Below are 8,196 nucleotides of genomic sequence, written 5' to 3' on the forward strand. Positions count from 1 at the left end.
ATTCTCTATTTCCTTACAGGTAAACATTATATTTCTTCCTACATGCTGGTTTCTCCCCAATCCTATTTTTACCCAAGATCACTCTTCTCTCTTGCCTCAACTTTAGTGATTCCAGCATGTAAATAGCCTTAAAGTTTCTTCCAACTTTACTTTGGAAAACATTATCCTGGAGATTTCAAGGTTGCACTCTTTCCTTAGTTGGCCCTAACATGGGACCAGTGATGATCACCTTTCTTCCTCCTTCACTGCCCAACCAGCCCTCTTCCTGACTTCTCTTTTTACCTCCCTTCTTTCTTGTGTTCAAGTCCTTTTTGCCCACAATTCTGTTCCCCTAAAAGAAGTAGCTCTATAAGACCCATTATCCAGATTGGTCATGAGATCCCCTGCCACTTGTACGAAACTTCTTCCCTATGTAGTGAACTGCAGCAAGATTAAAGCAAAGAGACCCTTGGAGGAAGCCCCTTTGCTCCCCAAGAAAATCTATGCCACTGAGAAAGAAAGGGATCCTCCCTCCACTCCTAGTAAATCAAAACAGTGATATCTAGGAGTGCCCTTGGTACAGCCACCATTTCTTCTGGAGCTCCCCTCCCCTCTGCCCAATCCAGACTCCAATAGCAGAGTCTGCCAGGGACTTAGCTTCCTTTGCCCTATCCTAACAATTTGCCATCTAAAGAACTAGTCCTCTTTAACCCAGACATCCGAGTCCCCTCCTCTTCTATCAGTGACTTCTCAGAGCCAAAATAGAAAGAAACCTACCTTTGCTCCAAAGCTGGTAACAGGGTCAGCCCCTCTTAAACGTTAATTTGAGTTGTGCCCCACAGCCTGTGGCTCTCACCTCCCACGTCTACCCCAAGGGAAGCTGCCTCAGTTGCCCTATCAAAAGATGAGTCTGCCGCCCTGGTCAGTTTAGATCAGTGGTTAGAGGGTCCTGGGTTCGATTTCTGGTCAAGGGCACGCACCTACCTGGGTTGCAGGTTCACCCCACCCAGGGGCACGTGTTTCTTTCCCTCTCTCTCTCTCTCCCTCCCACCCTCCCCCCTTCCACTCTCTCTGAAAAGCAATGGAAAAAAATATCCTCAGGTGAGGATTAACAACAACAAAAAATTAGTCTGCCTATCAATATCCACATGGCTTAGTCAAGATGCCTATTTCCCTCCTAAACTATCAACCTTCAGATTCTCTGAAGTTGAGTCACCTAGCTCCCAGCTCCTCCCAGGTCCCCCAGTCTTTCCTACTAATTTTGCTTCTCCATCAAAATTTTACAGGTTCCTCCCCCAATGTTTTACTCCTATTTGGAGCCTCCAAATGATTCTCAAGGTTTGGTCACCCCATTTACTCCCCAGTGGAATCCTCCAAATTTCTTTCCTATATGCTGCCCTCTTTGGTACCACATGGTGACATCACCACCCAATTTGAGTACTCTAGTACTAAACTAAACTCTGCTCCATTGTGCTGCCTACCCTATCTCCCCCCAAATAAACCTCCCTCTATCCCAATATTCAAGGATAGGACAGGCAAACAGAGAACTAGATGACCTTTAAAGTCCCTTCAAACTTAAGAATTTTATTATCAACCTAATCTACTCCTAACCCCAAATGCATTCCCCTTCCTTCCCCCAAAAAACGTTTCAACAGTGTGACTTTGAGAGTCTTCTAAGCCGAATGAACCATGGGGCTTCCAGGGAAACGCTAACCTACAACTGCATCCCCAGAAATCTCACCAAGGAATTTTGCGACAGTATTCCACCTCTGTGCCACAGGGACGACCTCCAAACTGTCTTGAGAGTATTCAGCTGTCGCACAACTTACGAGGCCCCCTTCCCACAATCGCTTAAAGAGGTCCTAAACCCTGAGCTAGATCCGTCCTAGGCAAAAGACGACTTCCCTTACCGTCTACTCTGGCAGATACCAAGAATGAATAAGTATCACCACATCGACGGCTAATACAGCCAACGTTTAAAATTTCAAAGCAATAAAAGAAAAACATAGTGCTTCCACTGGGGGGGAGGGGGAGGTGCGGATGGAATAGAAGGGCACCCCCACTGGCCTGTGCTGTTGGCCTCGTGGGTTTGCAGTGTGCTTCCCTCCCGCCTTTCCCCTCAACCACATCTTTCCCTACAACAATCTCCCACACCTCCATAACGCGTCCCCAGCCTTGCCCCGGACGGCCCTCTGGCCCAGCCTTCCTCTCGTCGGGACCCTAGAGAGGAAGGCCCCCCTCCACCGTCCAGTTCACCTCCCCATCCCTTCCCGGACTAATGGGCGCCCCTGCAGGGTTCTATCCCGAAGAAGAGCCTCGAAGAGTCAAGCCCACGAGACCCGTCGCGGGACCAACCCCCCACCTTCCTTCTCCCGGTACCTAGTTCTCCACAAACCGGCCCCCGGGGCTCTTCGTCGTCTCGTCCCGGATCGTACCGCCCCCCGTCGGGGCTCCACCCACCCCCCCGCGCCTGCTCCCGCCCCCAGGACTGCCCCCTCCCCACCGTGCGCCGCCTGCGCCCTCTGCCCCGGCACGGGACTCCCTTTGGCCTCCGTTCCCCGCCCAGAAGCAGCGGCGGCGGCAGCAGCGGCGGCGGCGGCAACGGCTGCTGCGGCCCCAGCAGGAGGGGCGGCGGCGGCGGCGGCGGCAGCGCCGCCCCGGCCCCGCCCCGCCGGAGCCCCACGCCCCGCCCGCCCCGCCGCCGGACTGCTCCCCCCGAAGCCCACCGCTAAGCCCCCCCACGCCCCAGCCGCGATCCTCTCGGATCCAGCTCCGCTGGGCCTGCTGTCCATTCCTCACGCCCCTAAGGACCAGGGTGGGGGAGCCCTGGGGTTCGCGGCCATCCCTCGCCCTCCTTCTCCAAGGGCTGGGGGATTGCCCCTGATCCCGAAACCCGGCCCCGTAACCGGAGCCTCCCTCCTTCCAGCCCTGGGCTCTGCTCTCAAACCACTTGCCTCCAGGCCTGGCGCGAAGCGGGTGGAGAGCTTGCACGCCGGATTCCCCCCCTGGTTTGCCGGAGCTAGTGGGAATTGCCCCCGATCTCATCCCCCTTCAATTTAAGACCCCTCCCCGCCGCGCCCGGCCTGGCGGCCCCCGCCCGTTGAGCGAGGGCAGCGGAGCCAGGGCGCTCCGAAGTCATCCCCCGCCTTTTTTCCAGGGACTCAGATAATTGCCCCTGCCCCCATCACAGCACTCCCACTCCCTAACCCAGGCCCCGCCGCCACCTAGGGGTACCCCTTACCCTACGGCTCCTGCACCCCAACACCGGGGAAAACGCAGCCCTGAAGAGCACCCGTCGCACCTCCTCTCTGAGGCTGGAGGATATTTCTCCTGGTGTCTTAAAGACTTCACCACGGACAGTACCCCCCCCAAAAAACAAGACCTTACTCGCCCTGCCCTGCTGGCCATCCTCCCTTCCGAACGTCGAATCCCTGGATCGGGGGTTGGGGCCAGGTAGTTAACAAAACCGTAGCCTCCACCTCCTTTTCTGAGGAGTGGGGTAATTCCAATGGTTTCCCCCCTAGGATCAACCAGACCCCCCGTTTCCATGGAGACCCCCGCCAGCCGGTAAGAAGACTCTTTCAAATCCTAGCGAACAAGTCTCACCTGGCTGAGGGAGAGGGGTGAGGTGGGGGTAGGGTAGGGCCGGAATGGGGTACGAAGGTGGGAAGTGGAGAGGAGCAGTCCCGAAGGGAGGGGCGAGAACCGAGCAAGCTCCAGGGAGCACTACGTCCGGGGACACGAAGAGGACGGCGCCCCTGGGGGGCAGCTGAGCGGCCGCGGGGCGAAGAAGGGACAGGGTTGAGGAAAGGCTTAAGATGGAAAGAAGCGGAGGGTGGGAGATACGAGAAAACCCGGGAGCCAAAAGGGGTGGAGGGGTTGGGGGAGAGAAAAAAAAGACGCACCTGTTCTCGGGTCGGCTCCGCGGGGAGGCTCAGGCCGCCACCCGGGCTCTCTCTTACCCCCTCAGTACCGCCACCCGCCTCACACTGCCCGGATCTGATGCCCCCCTCCGCCCCTTATCGCCACCGACCTCCTTCTCGTCTCTCTCCGCGGCGGCGGCGGTCGGACTCTAGGAACTGAGAGGAAGAAGGGAGGGCTCGGCAAAGCGGAGGAGAGACAGAGCCACACACTGGCAGCAACCGCGGCGAGGGAAAGAGTGAGGGGGAGAGCGGTGTATGTGTGTCTTGTGTGTGCGAGCGAAGCCTGGTGGAGTGGGTGCTGGTCGCAGGGCTCGACGGGAAGTGGAGTCCGGCGGGGTCCGCGGGCGGCGCCAGCCCCCGCTTCAAGGGACTACAACTCCCAGAATGCCGCGTGTCCGGGGGGAGGAATGGGGAGGAGGCGGCGAAGGGAGGGAGTAAGCGAGAGAGGGAGGGACGAAAGCAGGAGCGAGCGGCGGCGAAGGGGGCAGAGCCAAGCAGCCCCGGTGACACTGGGAGGGGAGGGGAGGAGGAGGGGATCACTGCGAGGACCGAGCAGATTCCGGAGAGGGAGGCAGCGGTGGCTGAAGCAAGCCGGGCAAAAAGCTAGACTCTCGAGAAAGGCGGAGGAGCTCTATCTGAGGGTCTGCAAGAGCCCCGTGCCCCCACCCTCGACGCCCCTCGAAGGGGAAGGTTGAGGAAAGGGAAAGATCAGTGCACCAAGGCCTAAGGGTTCTCCCTCTTTCTCCCAACGCTCTCCACCTAATGCCCGACCTGACTTTCTCAGGCCACTGGTGCCTGATCCAGTGTGCAAATCCAGAGACCCCAGATCTTCCCTTCTGGGCATCACAGAGCAGACCCATTGAGTCCTCTTCTCCCAAGGGTCTGAGGGAGGCTCCCCTTGCTGGCAGGGCGTGACTCCCCTCTTCTTCCCGCCACCCCCCCCATCTCCCTCCCTAAAATCCCTCCCCTGAAGCCCAGGCTCGCGTCTCCCTCCCCGCCAAGAAACGGAGTACCTCCGGGAACAACTACCCAGCCAGTTCCCTTATGATGGCCCCCTACCCTCCAGTATCCCCTTCTTATCGTTGCCCCCCTCACCGAAGTAGTAGTGGGGGCGACCCGAGTTGGACTGGTGGTTACTTTCCCTCTGAGACTAGCCGTCCTTGGAACCTCGACCCTGTGTAGAGATAGAGAATAACATTAATACTCCCGTTTTCCCCCAGCCAAGTTCGTATCCCCATGGAAATAGCTCATAAGGAAAGGGGTTGGTAGTGGAAGTGAGCTGGGGGGGGGGGGGGTGAATCCCAATCCTAAAACCTCACCCAGGGCATGGAAATCCAGAGATTCGTCCCTTTCCTTAAAAGCCATCAAATCACTTGGTGGGGGGTTAGTGGGCAGTAGATTATCTAAACCTTAATGTCCACAAGACTCGAAGCGACGCTACATGCAGGAATAAGATACGAACTAGGCTGCCGTGGCGGGAGTGAAAGTATACTCCCCACTCCCCGCCGTCGTCCACCCCCAAACACACACCCCTAAAAGAGTCAGATGGTCAAGGGAGGGGGGAGGCGGTGGGAGCGCTGGAGAGTCAAAGGGTTGTGGCTGGGGAGGGTCCGCGGCCCCCTGAGAGCAGAATCCAGATGCTAAGAAGTGGGTGGGAGGTTTGGCATAATTGCAGACGGTGTCTTTTCCTCGATTTTTCCTGAATTGCCTCTGAACACCGTCTAACACTCGCAGTTGCTTACCAGTCAGTCCCCTAGCCCCATTTGTGCGCATGAGGCGGCGGGAGCCCGGGAAGCCCAGGCACAAACTCCGCGGAAGCTGGCCTTCCCCGCCGCTGAGCTGCCGCGGGCCTCCCTCCCTCCGCTGGCGGCCCCGCGAATCTACCTTCGCCCCCGGCAGAGGCCAGACCCCGCTCGCAACTCCACGCCCCTACTCCACCCCCGGTTCCCCCTCCCCTCGCCCTCTCCCCGCGGGTCCGGCCCAGCCCCTAGCGCCGCCCCGCCCTACGGCTCGGTCCCGAGCCCAGCAAGTGCCCCGAACTCGCCCCCCCCGCCCCCACGCCCAGGCCGGTCCGGCCGGGCCTGGTTTCCCCCTCCCGCGGCGCCCCGCCCCCGAATCCACGTCCTACTTCGCCACCCAACTCGGCCCGGTCCGGATTCGGCCCGCGCCCAGGCCCCCGGAGTCCCCGGTTCGGTCCGGTGTACGGCCACCCACCCCGCCCTTGCCTGGGTGCTGGCCTGGCCCGCTGCCTGCGACCGCCGATTTGGCCCAGGCGGGCGGTCCGGGTCCAGGTCCCGGTGCCGGCCTCGGTCCCGGCGGCGTTGCCGCGTCTCGCCACGAGGGCTCGGTCCACGCAAGATCCGAACCCGCGCAGGGTGGGGGCCGCGGAAAGCAAGTTTCTTTATCTTCCCTCCGCCCCTGCCGCAGGGCCGCACCGTTTCCCCCACCCCCCACCGCGCCCCCTTCACCTGGACAGAGCCCCCGACCGCTGTCGCAACTTTGCTCTTCTCCACGCCGCCGGGGAAGCGGGCGAAGCGGGAGGAGGAGGGAGGTGGCGGGGGTGCTGGGATAAGGCCGCTGGGCTCTGGGAGGACACGTGGGGGAGGAGGGGAAGGAGGAGGAGGAAGGGGGGGGCGGGCCTGCCGTTCTCGGGGCTCCCCCTGCCAGCCCGGGGGAAGCCGGAACCTCGCCGGGCAGCCGCAGACCCCGCACTGGCCACGGGGGAAGAACAGAGCCACCTTCCCCCTGCCAGCCCCCGGCTCCAGGAAGGGGGGGGGCGAGCAACGCCGCTCGGGGTCGGAGATCGAGCGTTTTTTGCTCGTGCTTTCTGTGTGATTCTCTCTCCGTTTAGACTCAATGTACGCGGGGGCGTAGGGTCTTGCACTCGTGGGGGGGCGCCCTCTCGGGACGCCCCGCCCCTCTCCCGGCCCCCCACTTCCCTAACCCGCGCGACCTCAGCGCAGGGCTCCGGCGCTCGGGCACCCAGGCAGCCCGCGGGCGCAGCCCCAGCCCCAGCGCCAAAGTGGGACAGGTGCTGGGGAAGGGAAAATGCCGGGGCTCGATGCCTTCGCCCCGCATCGCCAGGGCGGCCCACCCTTCGTGGCAACCTCCGGGGCTGCAACCCCCCCTGGGCCGCCCTCAAAAGGCAACCCCCGGCCTGGGCGGGGAGGCATCTGGGGAGGGGGCGGGAGTGAGAGAGGCCCGAGGGAGGAAGGAGGACGACGTACGGGGGGGATGCCTGCAGGACTCGGGGGCGAAACCCTGGCTCGAGGAGGACTCGGCTTCTGCCCGCAGTCGCCGTGCTCCTCAGTCACCAAACCCAGCCCCTTGACCCTTACCCTTTACCCTAACGACTCCCCGTCTGGCCAAAGGAATAAATCCTCGTGCATGTTTACATCCCAGGCCATCCCCAGGACTGAAGGGCTGAGCAGCCAGTGGTCCACATTGGAACTCGGATGACTTTACATTAGCTCCGAGGAGAGCAGCTCGCGAAGGAGCTGAAGCTGCCGGCAGACTTCCTTTCACTCTTAGGGTGTTTCTTGCAGCTCCAACCCTGAGCCCGGTTGGGGACTTCAAAGACAGCGCCTCAGCCTACAGGGTATTAGGGGAGGTGCCCAGCAGTTCCAGGAGGGTTCAGGGCTTTGTAAACGGAATGTGAAATGAATAGCAGGAATTTGAAGAAAAAAAAAAAAATCTTTCTGTGCAGATATATTGATATAATTTATTATATATTTATCTATACGAAGGAAGCAAGAAGGTCCTTTGGACTAGAAGGAAGCCCTCCTGGATTAATGTCTTCCTCCTACTCCCTGCCCCCATCCCCTGTCACAGGCCCAGAGGTTTCACCTCTAAGCTTATGGGGTATCTTCTCTCCGTTGGAAGGACTTGAGAGATGGCAGTTGAGACTTGCCTGGTATGTCTCCCTCACCTGGTTTGAAGGATGTGTGTGAGTATTGCGGAGGATGGCAAGCCACTAAGGCTGCAGTGGCTTTGCTGCTGTCTGAGGCCCGCTTGCTGTCCTCACCAACCTCAAATCTATCGCCAGCAATGGGGGACATAACGCTTGTCATTTTACTTTGCTTCAGGAAACTGTTTTACTTAACCACTCTCACCTTGCCATGCACCCCACACACACACCTTAAAAAGTTTCTGGCCTAAGAAGCACCCAGGAAAAGTGGAGATTTGGAAATGGTTTGATTAAGCCAATCAACATATGAACTCAAAAATGCGCTGTTATGTGTGGGTGAGGGGTGGGAATCACCTCTATTGAGCCTGATAATGCAGGCCCCACCAG

The 8,196-nt window shown here is 59.5% G+C and overlaps 1 protein-coding gene across 2 annotated transcripts in view; it reads right to left on the reverse strand.

Annotated features, from left to right (window-relative positions):
* BCORL1 (BCL6 corepressor like 1) overlaps positions 1–6,483 on the reverse strand; it is a 59,765-nt gene extending 53,282 nt beyond the window's left edge. The window contains exons 1-2 of one of the 2 annotated variants that reach the window (XM_087813553.1): positions 6,371–6,483; positions 4,998–5,076 (exon numbers count right to left, since the gene is read on the reverse strand). The gene's annotated coding sequence lies outside the window, so the exon portion shown is untranslated. Of the gene's footprint in view, positions 1–4,012; positions 4,100–4,997; positions 5,077–6,370 lie in introns of those variants that run through there. The other variant, XM_087813554.1, reaches the window with a different exon arrangement.
* Between the last annotated feature and the right edge of the window lie 1,713 nt (positions 6,484–8,196).

Source organism: Miniopterus natalensis, chromosome X (assembly GCF_054644295.1).
Source record: "Miniopterus natalensis isolate mMinNat1 chromosome X, mMinNat1.hap1, whole genome shotgun sequence".
Taxonomy (NCBI): domain Eukaryota; kingdom Metazoa; phylum Chordata; class Mammalia; order Chiroptera; family Miniopteridae; genus Miniopterus; species Miniopterus natalensis.